Source organism: Pleurodeles waltl, chromosome 7 (genome assembly GCF_031143425.1).
Source record: "Pleurodeles waltl isolate 20211129_DDA chromosome 7, aPleWal1.hap1.20221129, whole genome shotgun sequence".
Classification (NCBI taxonomy): domain Eukaryota; kingdom Metazoa; phylum Chordata; class Amphibia; order Caudata; family Salamandridae; genus Pleurodeles; species Pleurodeles waltl.
Window position 1 is genome coordinate 1,139,165,090 of NC_090446.1, and position 14,516 is coordinate 1,139,179,605.

A 14,516-nucleotide genomic window follows, 5' to 3' on the forward strand; every position below is an offset into this window, starting at 1 on the left:
TGTCTGAGTTTCCCTATTGGTAATAGGAAGGGTACACATCACTCCATAATCCATTTCTCCGTCTCATAAACTGGGCTACGTGATATAATTCAGTCACTCATTAATGACTTTCAACTGGGACGTTCGGTAGTACACTTTTAAGTCAGCTTCTCCGATCCGCCCATCGTAAGGAGATTCACATTTGGTCACAGAAATACAGGGCATATTCTGCCAAAAGATGCTTTGCGCCTTAGTTATCATGCAAGCGAAGTATTCTTAAGGGATTACATATGCGAACTACAAATTCACCTCCGTTTGTTTTTTTCAGGCCATTAACAAATATGAAATCATTTTAAGAATTGAGAGCAACCACTTTCACACAGTATTCAACAGGGCTGTACCAGTTACTGAGCACCAAAAGGCAGAGTGGACGGGGGTCTTTGGCAGTTTTGGATAGTTGGCAAGAATTACATGAGAATACTAAGTAATAGGGAGTCTGCCAAGCAACAGGAAATTGGTTGGAAACACCATCAGTAAAAGACCTGGTATACTATCTAAGTGGCGGCATTAAAAAACATTTCAACGCATTTGTTGGAAAATGTGGGGTCACCATCAACTCATCAGTGATAATATTTTCAACTAAATCCACATTAAAGAGCGACATGTTAAGCCAAAGGGAAGCTAACAATAAACAATGAATGAAAATACGTTAAAAAATAAGAGCCAGGGATTCAACAAGATTTTGGAATTATTAAAGCAATAGTTTGAACAGTGTCTTTCCAGAACAATGGCAAACACCCATGAAATCTCTTCGTGTTGCTTCTGAAGAGGCAGCCAAGCTTTAAAGAGCTTCAAATAATCAGCAACGAGGGACAGAGTCTTAACCCTTTCACTGCTAGGCCTCTTCGCCTCTAGTGCTGAGCGTAGTTCACACTTAAGCATCCATAACGTTTTGTGCACACAAGCTATTTGTGTCAAATTTGTGTCTTTTTTTTCCTGGGGATTCTAAAGGTGCCCAGGGTTTGTGGATTTCCCTGGAAGAGTTTGAGAAAATAATGCAAAATATAGCAAAATTTTGAGGCTTGTTTTTTTTTATAGGACAGTAGAGAAACGCGCTACAGATAAAAGTGTCTGTTTTTTTCCCCTAAAAACGGCACCCATGAATAGGTTGCTGTACTAAAGTCTCCATCTTCCCAGCTTTCAGGAACATGCAGAGCTGAATCACAAAACCTTATTTTGTACCACAGTTTTAGCACCTTTCTAAAAAGTAGTCTATTTCCCCTTTTTCTTGTGCTCTCAACCTACTTCCAGTGTGTGGTGAACACCAGTGTGAAACCCATGGGTGATCCAATAAAGCTATACATTTCAGAAAGGTAGACACAAATGTTGAATTCAACAAGGGGTCATGTGTGTAGATCCCTCAAGGTTTTTCCAAATAAAATACCAGTTAAAAAAAAAAGAAACATTGAAAAGGAGTAGGAAAAACAGCCATTTGTGACAACATTTTCATCTGTAAATTTTTGTCATGATGGCAGATAGACAAACACAATATATCATTACATCCGCTAGACCCTTCTAGTTGCGGGGATATATAGGGTTTGTATGTTCTCCAAGAACTCAAGGGACACAGAGCAAACAACTGAGCTGCACTGTACAATTGTGTTTAATTGAGTACAACGTATAGACTAATTCTTATAGCGAAATAGACGGTGGGAAAAATGGGTATCATCAAGGAAACATGTATTTCTGAAATAGGCACAAGATATAGGGTTTAGGAGCAGTGGTTATTTCTACAGCTCTGCATTTGTGGGTACCTGTACTAATGTATGATTTGGAGGGTATTTTCTAAAATGTCATCTTTCTTATACACTGGCTTACATTTGAAAGGTACAAACGCAGCGAAATCCAATTGGTAATAACAAATGTTCTACTATTCTATGCTCACATGTCTCCCGATAAAAATGGTACCTCACTTGTGTGGGTAGCCGCAACAAGAAACGCCCCCAAAACGCAAGATGTATGCATCGCATTTTTCCACCAAAAACTAACCGTCTTTTTCCAATGTGAGTAACTCTAGATTTTAGACCCTAGCTCAGTCGGCATTCAGGGAAACCTAACCAACCTGTACATTTTTTTAAAACTAGACACCTAGAGGAATCCAGGATGGGCTGACTTGCATGGCTCTCACCACATTTGTTCACTATGAATCCTTGCAAACCTTTAACTTTGACTAAAAAACACACTTTCCTCACATTTCTGTCGTGAAAAGTTCTGGAATCTGTGGGGAGCTACAAACTTCCTTCTACCCGGCATTCCACCAAGTCTTTTGATAAAAATGGTACCTCACTCGTGTGAGTAGACCTAGTGCCCGTGAGAAGAAACTGCTTAAAACGCAACATGGACGCAGCGCATTTCTACACCAAAAACAGACCCTCTTTTTACAATATGAGTAGCTGTAACTGTAGATTTTGGAACCTAACTCAGCCGGCATCTAGGGAAACGTAGCCAACCTGTACATTTTTGAAAACGATATAACTAGGGAAATCCAGGATGGAGTGACATGCATGGATACCATTAGGTTTTGATTTACATACAAATTTTCACTACATTGATGGAAACTTCCAGAGTCTGCGAGAATCCACTAAATTCCTACCACCCAGCATTGGCACACCTGTGCTGATAAACCTGCTGCCCAGGGGGTGGGGTCACAAAGACTTTGTCCCCACCTCTCTTTTTTGAAAAACAGATCTGGAGTGATAATACCGATTTGCCATCTGGGGTGAGGTGGGGGCCAGAAAGTATTTTAAAATTGTGTTTGGGGCATTGGCATGCCCTTTTTGGGCAGCCCCCACCCCTAGGAATAAAAAAATAATAATCTCTGGTGTCTAGTGGGCTTTCTTCCCCTCATCATGGGGCAAATCAGGGGCTATTGCCCCCATCTCACCCCTGGGAGGGCCAGAAATACTGAACTGGCCATAGAAATATGGAGGGGGGAGCAAAAGCCTTTGCTCAAAGGGCCGCTCCCCACTCCCTGGTGTCTAGTAGAGTGGATTCCTGCTTGGGGATCGTCCTCCTGAGACGATCACCAAGCAGGGATCCACTAAGGAAGGGTACCACTGGAATGTTGACATTCTCCCTCTTTCCAATGTTACCTCTCCCATCTGAGGAGGTGCTCTGGGGTCTGAGATAGACTCACAAGCATCTAGGCAGTGAAAGTGAAATGAGCTGATCATACTGATCGTCATTTCACTGAAAAGCAAAAAAAGCCCTGGGAGCTGGGGAAGTTATTCCGGATATACCAAACACATTGCTGGGCTCTGTTTTGCACTCTTTACACAGAAAGGGCCTTTGATCAGATTTTAAAACATAAAGAATGATCACCCTGATAGATGTAGATGCAAAATGTTACGTCTCTTTGTGTCCAGAACACCTAAAGGCCTGTGCAACAGAACACCAATGTATTCTGTGGGAATTATACAATGTCTTTTATCTATGTTCTTTGTAAATATAATCTCCACTGGAGAACTGCGTTGTATGCACTATGATCACTTATTTTGTTGATTGTTACACTTAATTGGAGTCAAAACATTACAAAATGCAAACTATATCAGTCCTGTGTTTTGTCTTCTTTGTAATTAATTTTGATCCAATTAATAAGTCTTCGTAACTCTGGGTTCCATCTATGGCACAAAAGAAGGTACCATTTTTTAATGAGTCCCACTGGACAATTGTTAATATTAATACAGACCTACCCTGGTCCATGTAGGCAGATAGGGTTGTCTTTGTTAATTAAGCACAATGTATTCTGGGGCAGCACTCTTCTATATGCATGTTTTATAGATTTTTAAACTGCTTTTGATATAGTGTAATTGAAAGCTTTTATGAGACAAGCTGCATTGGTGGGGATTTCCAGAGATATTACTCCAGGCCATGCAGTGTCTTATCATAATCAATTAGGTTTATGTCAAAACCAGGGAAAGACAATCAGATCTCTGACGCAATAAAATAAATCAGGGGTTCAAGGAAGGACTGTCTGTTAGCTTCCTTGCTCTTCTTTTTGCACGCTGCATACTTAAGTATTGTGCTTATGAATGACACGCAATACCCTCCTCCAAGGCAGGGTGGGAAGCCAGTACCAAATATGCAATATGATGATGACACCATCAACTAGACAAGACAGGTGTTGGCCTACAAAGCCTCCTTACTGCCCTGGAGGCCTGCTGTGACACCAATTTCTCAATGAATGTCTCAAAAACTAAAAGGTATTAGTTGGTAAATAAAAATGTAAAAACAACAGAAACTGGATATTCAAGTGAGCTTCCATTGCCAGCGTCATTGGATACAAATATCTTGCCTTACAGCAACTTTCAAATACTTCAAAGCCAAAGTCAGCATTTCTTATGGCTATATTATCATGATTAGCCAGTGAGCGTACAGACCCTTCCTATTATGGTGTTGCTATGGAATAAATATGCTCAATGTGGTTCCTTAAAAGCTATTTTATGGATTAGTTAAGTCCCCAGAAACAATAATCATACCAGCTACTGCTGAACCCTGAAAACTACTTGAGAAAATGTATGCAATACTCAATTGGGTAACCATTGGTTCCTCAGTACCTGGTCTTTTAACAGTACAACACATTAATGGTTCTGTCGGAATAAACTAACCATAATTTTATTAGTTCATAGGAGGTTATCCAATCCTACCTCAAACACAGTAAATGTAAAAAAGGTTTGCAGCAAACACACAAATTAAAAAAAAAAAGCTGTTGAAGCAACTTCAAAGTCGTATGTGCCCAATGAAAGTTAAAAAGGCGAAAACGTAGTCATAAGCTATCCCACAATAAGCTTTTTATCTCCCAGTCAATACAGCTGAGAACCAACAGTCACTCCCGTCGCTTATCTTGAAACGTTTCTTTAACAATTTTGCGTGGGCGAATCACTGTCCACACATTTAAATTACGCCTACAATGTATTCAGAGTCATTTTTTTTTTTAAATCCGTTTATAAAGTTTCCACACTTCAATCCAGATATGCGGCTGGGTACAATACCAACACTTGTGACAGTACATCATCATGACTTAAATCACTGAGTATGAACAGAATAAATATTATCAGAGATTTGAGAATAAAAGAAAAGAAGTAGGAATGAACAAGTTAAAAACAGAACAGAGCTGCTCGCTAAAGACCTAGAAAGAGGCCGGGGAAAGAAAAGGGGGAGAGGAAGGAGGGACGGGAGGACACATGGGGAACAGTCCAGAAAAAGTCTGTCCACAAAAGCAGCCAGACGGGTGTGACCCCTATGCTCATGTGGGTTTTAGGTCCAACTCCGAAACCAGGGTCGTCGGGGGCACGTATTCACATCAGTTGCACTGGATTCCATCGTGCAGAGTGTAGGGGCAGTTCTGCGTGACACCAAGACAGCAATCTAGTCATTCCCAACCTGTGTCTCGCTCCCCGATGTCTACCGCTACATGTGAATTTGTATTATATATGGACATAGAGGCTACTGTTCAGGTTGGGTGGGTATCGTCCTTGTTCTCTAGTTGATTAATAAAGGAATCCCACGTGTCCGCCCCCTTGACTACCACCCCCCTATCACGGAGGGAGTGCAGTAACTGCGCCTCTGCTGCAGGCCATTGCAACAATTTGTTTGACCAGCGATGTGTGTCTGGCGCGCTCAGTGACTTCCACTGCATCGCTAAAAGACATTTAAATAAAACGAACGATAAGTCTACACCCCGGTGTGCCTGCTTCCCCCCACTGCGTCTCAAACAGATCCCCAATAAACGGGATTCGGGTGTAGGGGATAGAGAGAGTCCCGATCACTCAGCCGTCATTGAGGTAACATGCCACGCACGCAGCACCGGGGGACAGTCCCACGTCATGTGGAAGAAATGAGCATCTGGATCCCCACATCTCAGGCATTCCAGGGTAGCTTGTGGGAACATACGCTTGAGCCGGTTTGGGAATAAATAAGTTTGGTGTAGGTAATTGAATTGCATGTTCCGGAAGAGAGAGTTACGTGATACCTCTCATACTGAAGTGAGTGCTGTAATCCATGCGCGCTGTGTCAGTGGCGCGGGCAAAGCCGCGTCCCATCTAGCCTTCGCCTGTGTCTGCGCCTCCTCAGGACAAGTAAGTAATGTTTTATATATCCAGGATATGTTAGACTGTGTACCTGCTCCCGCTAGCAATTCATGTAAGATAGAGGCCGTCGTTGGTTCGCTGTCCCCGTTTCCCCATGTGTTACACACCAGCCGATGTAACGCACTGCATGCTATGAACCAGCCCTGTCCCAGGTCATGAGCGCTTCGTATGTCAGGAAGCGTCCCTCCTCAAAAATGTCTCCTATTGTCTTATTGTGGTCCTTTCATGGGCCAGACAGCCAATCTGTGTTGTACAGCTACCCTCCCTATGTCCGGGATGGCAAGCAGGGCTATCTTGGGTGAATAGGGTGGAGGCCGCTTCCCCCCAATTACATACCGGCGCCAGACCCATCCAGCCACATTCATCAGGGTATTCCGAAGGCGCGGTGGCCCGTCCTGATCGAAAAGCCATTGTAGCACATTTGAATGGCCCAAGAATGCATTCACCATCCGACTATCCGAGCTGAGGGGGTCCTGCAGCCAGCGCAGGATCCAATGTATCTGCACCGCTGCATAATACAGTTCGTACTGCGAGGCACCCAGTCCCCCCTGCACCAGTGGTAAATAAATCTTGGTCAGGGCCACCCGTCGGTGCCCACTGCCCCACACCAGGTCGGCCAGCAGGCTGGACAGAGTCCCAAAGAAAGCCCGAGGCTCAGAGTCATAAATAACCTATAAAAGTAAGAAACACAAAACTTCATTTCTCTATTCATTCCGATTTGAATACAAGACCCCGAGTACTAAGTCCCTGTACATATTAATGTCATCCGTACTCACGCCTTGACCCGTCAAGAGGTGTCTCCTGGAGTCATCGGAGGTGCCACTAACCATGTGCTGACAGCGGCCCCACGTCGTGTGCACGCTTCACTGGGTACAAAGTATCCCTTCCAATATGGCAGACGGGCCAAAATTTTTTGGGGAATGTAGAAACATAACCAGACTGAAATATAGATTGCTCCCACAAAACTGGGGCCCGAAAATGCAACAAGGATCACTATAATCAGCCACTTTTCAGTTCTGCCAGACGTGCCTGTGAATCTGATCCTGCTCCAGGTTTAACTGCCATCAGGTCCATCTGAGCAACATTACATTTTTTAAGTTTAATTACGGTTACTTTTCCAAGGAAATAGATAACAGTTGGAGCTTGCTCCTTTGCCATTGATGCAACACAATATGATGTCAAAATAAGCACTGATGTAACATGGTTTTCTAGTTAAGGGAAACAGAGACCCGGCATTAAAGTCAACATTATTTTTTTAGGACTGTTAAGATGTTTCTTCATAAGAAATTTGCAGTACCCTTTCTTCTCACACTTGTTTCGAAGATGAATCAAGCACCAAACACTGCTGATATTGCACTAGAAGAATACAATTCTAGTCGGCAGACGGACTCATGGAGTTAAAAGCTAGCTGCTCAAACCGGCTGTGATCTGCATATTGAGAATTTGAATCTCAGCAAGGCCAACGTACATTTGCATCTTTTGAAAGAAGGTAGGCTGAGTACTAATAATATGGTCAATAGTAACACTTTAATTTACAATGCTTAAAATGGCAAACAATTGCAGAATTGCTGTATAATTTATTATTTTAAAAATACTTTCAACAAAGTGTAGTTTCTGGATCTGTTTCTTGGATGCACATCCGTTGACCTCCATGACCTGATCTTGTGATCTCAATTCACTGGTGGGATTGCAGGATATGTATTATTATTAAGCGTATCACGGTTTGGATGACGGGAGTCAAACATGAGGCCAACCTTTTTAGTTTTTTTAACCGGGGGAGGACCCAGGAATAAAGCGAGGAGAATACTGAATAGGCTTGTTGAAACGGCCTAATACCACAATTTCCTGTATGACTGCTGCATCCAAAAATAAAAGTGGTTTGATCACTTGGTAGTGTTGCATTGGTAATCAACCTGTAGCCAGACAAAGACCTGTGCATCTACTAACTACATACAATACCACAGGCTAAATACCAGCTGATTACTTGGATAAGGCAGCAAATGTAGAGGCTGACTAAAAAATTATGAACATGGAGTTTGGTTCTGTGTAACAAACATGGAGCTTATTCTGATCTCATGGCTCCATTTCAAGGGAAATTACTTAAGTCAAAGGTGGTGGCAGACTCTCCCAGTATGGAACATCTGAACAACATACTGCTGAGAGATCAAGATACGAGATCACTTAGCCTCTTTCAATTAACTCTTCTCTAATGGCAGTGGATGCCATCTCAGGAGGACTTTGATGAATCTCTTTCCAAAACAGTGATCAGGTGTGCTAGGTTGGGATAAGGCAAGGAACTAAACAACTGTCTAGCGCCTACATTTTTGTTCTGTTAACAGAGGGATGACAATGTTATGTTTTAATGGATCAGGACCTTAGCACATCTGAAGGGAAACAGGAGCAGGTAGGTGATGTCTGGGACAAGACTGCTGATGTTTCAGCGGTGCAGGTTTTTGCTGGCCTCTTCCAGGCTTCAACTTTGCTACTTGACTTGTGCTACAATGAGAGGTTGGCAGGATAAGTGGCCATGTTGTGTGAAGCCGAGAGTGGAGGAAAGTAAAGTGAACTGAGGTTTACTACTTTTGTTTCAAAGAGCAACAAGGCTGCAGTTTAGTTGCGAGTCACAGGCCTCTCAGGAAACCCAGATGTGAGATTTTATGGAAGACCTTAAAGTGCTCCAAGACACCTTGTTAAGCTGGCCTCTGGTGACATAATTTGCTTTTGGAATTACTCCATTCTTCAGGTAAGTCCTAGATATGTATGAAGCCATGTTCAAATAATAAGAAAACATATTTGAGGATACAGCCCATTAGTTCTAAACACTGATGGGATAATGAACAGCAGAGTGAAATTGCAGTGAAGTATAAAGTACATAACATTAATACAATTTTAATCTGTTTTACTGACGTAAATTTGTGAGCAATTTTGAATGTTATACTGCAAAGAGTATTGTGATTACTATGTGTACTCTAAATATCATTATCATCAATGATACTATTCTCTTTTGTCACTAGTTTCCTCAATTATCCCTGGCTCTGTGACAGCTCCTTTCACTACCACCACGCCAAATTAGTTTTTCAGTCATCACCTGCACCAGTTCCCCTCACTCCCCATCTATGCTACTCTTCCCCATTAGTACTGGGCCCTCGGTCACTATCTGTGCTAGTTCCCCTCAGTCACCATCCGTACCACTGTTCTTGGTTATCACTAGTTCCTATTTCCCTTAAGGCACCAACTCTGCCATCTCCCCTCAGGCTCACTGGTACCAGCTCAGTCAGCATTAGTGCCAGTATTTTTGGTCACCACCCATGCAGCTCCCATTAATCAACATCAGTGCACTCAATCGCCACAAAGGTATGAATTCCCCACAGTTCAGCAACCATGCCAGTCCTGCATAAGCCAACATCACGCTTATCAACACCAGCCCCAGAGTGGATCTGGTGATGATGATGAACAAGGGGAACTGACGCTGGTACAACCTAGGGAGAGCATTCGTTCCAATCAGTTGTCATCAGCACCCGATTCCCCTCAGGGAGTATCAGTGACAGTCTCAAGCCATTATTAGCACCAGTTCCCTTTAGTCATATGAGGTCACAGTTCCCCACAGCCACCATCTGTGCCAGTAACCTAATTCTTCATCAGGTTCATATTGTTATTCTTCATCAATTGCTTGTCAACCTCTATCACAGTCTACACCAAATTCACAGACATAATCCATGTCAGTTCCCTGTAGTCAACCTTCGTGTCATTTTCTCACAATCACCATTTGTACTAATCCCCTTCAGCCACCATTTGTATATGCATTTGACGCTCAACAGCAGTGCCCGAGCCAGTTAGCTAGCAGAGGCAACAGATCCCCTCAATCTCTAATAGTGACACTCTTCTCAATTATAATAGCCACCAGTCGTCATTAGTCACTAGCACCACCACTGTGCCTCAGTTCCCCTCAGTCACCATTCTAGCTGCGTTCAGTCACTATCAGCACCAGTCAGCATTAGCATCTGTCACTCTCAGTCCATCATCAGGGCCAGTTCTCCCCTGTCACCACGAGAGCCAAATCCATCAATCATTTATCACCAGTGACAATTCCTCTCAGCTCCCTTCAGCATCAATTCTGTTCTGAGCAATTAGCACTAGTTTCAATCAGCCACAGTAAGCACCAATGTATTTCCATTATTGACAGTTGCCCTTATTCAATTAATATAGAGACTTTCTAAGGAGAAGTATATGGCTAGAGACCAGACCTCAGTTTCTGTGCAGCTGTAGGAGTACACTGGCCTTACTCTGAAGTACGCCATATAATTAATAGGGTCAAATGACACACAGTGCTGGATGGTGCAAAAGAGGCTACACCATAAGCGGCAGCTCTTGTATTTTGCCACAGATGGCAGTTCTGCTCAATTAACATTAAAGCACCAGCAGTGCAAGTTTTCCAGGCATAGCATTCTCAGTGGATCTTATATCAGGGATTTGAAATTCCTATAGCCCTACGCCAAGGGCATATTGTTCAGGGTCAAGGGCAACAGGTTTTCATGTTTATTTTGTCCTTGAGACACTTAGGCCCAACCCCCTCCAGCACAAACCCTTTGGCTGCCAGTTTACAGGGAAGGGAACTGTCTGCAGTTAAGGTAATATGTGTGTCCGTATGTTAATGCTGTTCAAACCTGTATTTGTGGTTCATTAATGATAAGCCTTTATTATTAGGGTGAGCACTCTAAATAAATGTTTTAAGGTCACACTGCACTACTGACAGTGGTTCCAGAAACAAAAAGTGTATACACGTGTTTGAAAAGTTTAACAATATGAAGTTAAGTATAATGCTCCTAGAATGCTCTCTGGTTAGATGCAAATGTTTGTAGAAGTTTTTAAGCAAGAGTGAGGATTCTTTGCTTTCAAAATAAAATGTTAAGAAAAAAATGCAAGTAGGAAAAAATATGTTTCGCTACTGTGAAATTTTAGGTACTATTTCTTTGAAGCATCATTTAGTAAAATGTGTTGATGCATGCTAGTATTTCCAAAAATATATACATGATGGAAAATCAGTGTAACCGTTTTCAACAAGATTATGGGAAACATGAAAATAAACCAGCACTGGCAACGCCAACCGATTCAACATTTGTTGTGAGTCTATTGGTTTCATCAATGCATGTCTTGTTTTGACATGGCTTTTGTAAAACTTTCTTGTTGTGGGAGCTGACAGGCCCCCACCAATGTAACGAACACTGGCAAAAAGCGAAAACGTTTTTGGTCTAAAAAAGCACACACTGCCACCAGTGGTGTAACAAAGACCCTCGCAGACCCTGCAGGGTGGGAGGTCAGCTCTGGGGGCCCCCTCAGCACAGCACCTGGCCTGAGTGAGTCTGTGGTTAGGGCCCCATCCATGTTCTTTGCAGGGGCCCTTCCCAGTTTTGTTACACCATTGATTGCCTTGTGGAAGAGCAGAATGCGATCACTCACAGTAAAGATAGATAGATAGATAGATAGATAGATAGATAGATAGATAGATAGATAGATAGATAGATAGATAGATAGATGTTTAATAAAAACTATTTGGTCAATGTCAGACCTAATTAGGGACACAGTTCGTAAAGAAAGTCACAAAAGTGCACTTCTGGTACATGTCTTTGAATTAGTGGCTTTCATTAATTCACATAATTTTACTTAAGTAGACCAGGAAATCATACTCCTAGCAAATATTTGTGAACTGTACTTTAGCACAAGCAAATATGAATGTGTAGATTTGATCATGTGAAAATCTTTTGAGCATTTACAAGTTCACTTTCCCACAAACCACTTTTTTCTCAGCCTTGGAAGAACTTCTACTTCTGCCCTCGCCAAGAGTAAATTTTCAACCTTTCTCAGTATGGGAAAAGATTAGAGAAGAGCTAACGAAAATCCTTAAAACATACAAGTTAGTAGGTTTGCACAGACTCAAAGGCATTCCAGCCCTGGAACTATTACTTACTGCTTCCTCCAGCCCTAGTATGTAGATCAGCGGAAAGGTGGCAAAATAAGGAAATTGCTACAGTAGGGCTTGAAAGTGCCAGTATTTGAGCCCTACTATAGTATTAGCCCTGGCATAATCAAAGAGGCTATTATCAGAGCTCTCACATAATGAGATTGCTGTCATAATTTGTCGCCGCACTACATGGCACCAAAGTGACAAGTCATTTTTAACAGGAAAAGTGGATTTAGAAAGCAACCTGTCCCATGGACAAGTAGATATTTTATTAAATTCCACACCCCTGTTATAGTTAGACATGAGTAGGTTATTTGGGGTTTAACTACAGGGGCACTGCTTGTCCCCAGCCATAAGCACAAGGATACCCAATTGGGTGATTAACAGCGCTATATACATCCAGTCTGATAAGCCTAACACAACAGTATTCCCAGTCTTGTACACCCCAGCCGTGCACCACTCTACATTGCAAATGCTCATGGAACCGCCTTCAATCCTTGCCCTCAATGTTTTTCTAAACACATAGTATGGCGCTTTCTCTATATTTCAATTCACTCCTTCACTGCACTACCTCAAAAAGAGCAACCCCCTCCCCAGCATGTAACATCCCTCCCTAAACACTGCAAATTAACACCACTCCTGCACATCAAAAAACTGCACATCTCTCCTCCCGCCAGAACTATTTATCAACTGTGCCACTCTTTTCCCAAGTTCTTCACCACCCTGTCATCCCCACTAGGGTGGCCAACTTTCCATTATTATTCTGCAGGACATTTATGCACAGGCGAACACACTGGAAGCCATTTGTTGGGTAGGGGGACTATGAGTCATGTAGCACAGTTTGGGGTTACATTTTAAATTCCTCTCCTCCTCCCCACAAATCAGGCTTTTTTAAGAAATACATATCAGCTGAAGATTGAGACTATCTGGTGTGATTACTATTCCTGCTGTGTTCTAATCTCTTCACCTCCTCCTGGAGTAAGCCTCAACTGCTATACCAACTTTTGAGAGACAAGATAAGAGAATTAACAGTTTTGATATCCAAATGGAATGAAATAGCCCTAAACTTTGAAAACTCAATGATACATATAAACATAGAGCATGTAACTTCCAAGTAAACACCTACTGACGCAAGGCCCATGGAAAAGCCAGAGATGGCTAAAAAAAAAAAAACCTGAGAAGACCTACAAGGTGGGCAAATCACTGGGACGGTCAAACAACAGACCTAGATGTGTTCCAGTAAGTATTTTTTAGACACGGAATTAGGATACTTGACATCCAATTTCAATGTTATCACGTCACCTAAATAATCTGGAAATAAACACTCTATTCAAAAGCCTGGGCAAGGCCCACAACAAAATATTTCCTGTTAAGGCAGCTACTTGGCCTTGCGATCAGAATCGCGGCCACCCCAGTAGTGAACTATATGGAAACTGTGAAACCGGGAGACACTGTTTCAAATGCTGGGCTCCAATTTGGCCAAATTGGACCCTCTTGGGTCGTCACTTTTTATCATATTGCCCATGTCCCTTGTTTGCAACACTGAGTATTTACAATCAATGTAAAAGATGCATCGGCATTTGGCTGTATTTGCAACTTTTTGACTGAGCGTTCTCCTGAAGCTATACTGTACAGGACCCTGTCTGCGCTGCAGTTACCCCCTTGAAGCTACCGACGGGCACCTCTTACAGCTAATGAAGAGCTGAAAGAGATAACTTGCTTGTCCTGTGAGATATAGTCAACGTGGCATGGAACCAAAATGCAGGACGACAGCGGTCGTACTGCAGCGCCTAAGTGCGGGTAACAGGACAGAATCCATGTTTTCAAAAGAACCCTTAAAAATGCAGATGGTCTATCACCCTAGCAGCTTCCCAAAGCACTACTCACCTCCCTCGTACTCGCAGATACTTTCAGTGGCGTCGTCCTGTTGCTATGGTTACCATCTATTAGCAGCTTTTATGTCCCTTTGCGTCGGGTTATCTGCCCTCTACGTTACTCCGTCAATACGGTACCATACTTCACCATCCACCAAAACCCGAGTGCCCCCAGTACACCAGAATAGACTTCTAACTCACCGCCATAATAAAATCATTCCACCAAATCACACAGCACAACCGACTTTCGGGAATCGACATCCGGGCCAAGCAGCAAAGCCACACGGGAAGTATAGTTTCTGTAGATTACACGTAGGAGGTCCAGTTCCTATTGGAGGAAAACTCCATTGGCGTTCTTAGCAACCACGTAGCCCACGTGACCGCCGCGCCACGGTTTCTAGAACGGAAGTAGAGAGATGCGCGAAGGGAAGAGGACTTAAGGTCGCAGATGAGTTGCTAGAACTGTTGTAGGATTACACACAAAATTGGAGTTACTAATGCTACTGCTCATTTGAAATCGATGCCTTGAGAATTAGCTGGTACATCACGCAAAAG

General features: G+C 42.7%; 1 protein-coding gene across 3 annotated transcripts in view; it reads right to left on the reverse strand.

Moving 5' to 3' along the window:
• Nucleotides 1-14,242, reverse strand: part of FBF1 (Fas binding factor 1) — a 506,392-nt gene extending 492,150 nt beyond the window's left edge. Inside the window, exon 1 of one of the 3 annotated variants that reach the window (XM_069200193.1) lies at nucleotides 14,163-14,242. The gene's annotated coding sequence lies outside the window, so the exon portion shown is untranslated. Of the gene's footprint in view, nucleotides 1-13,974 lie in introns of all 3 variants that reach the window. The other 2 variants (XM_069200194.1, XM_069200195.1) reach the window with 2 other exon arrangements.
• Between the last annotated feature and the right edge of the window lie 274 nt (nucleotides 14,243-14,516).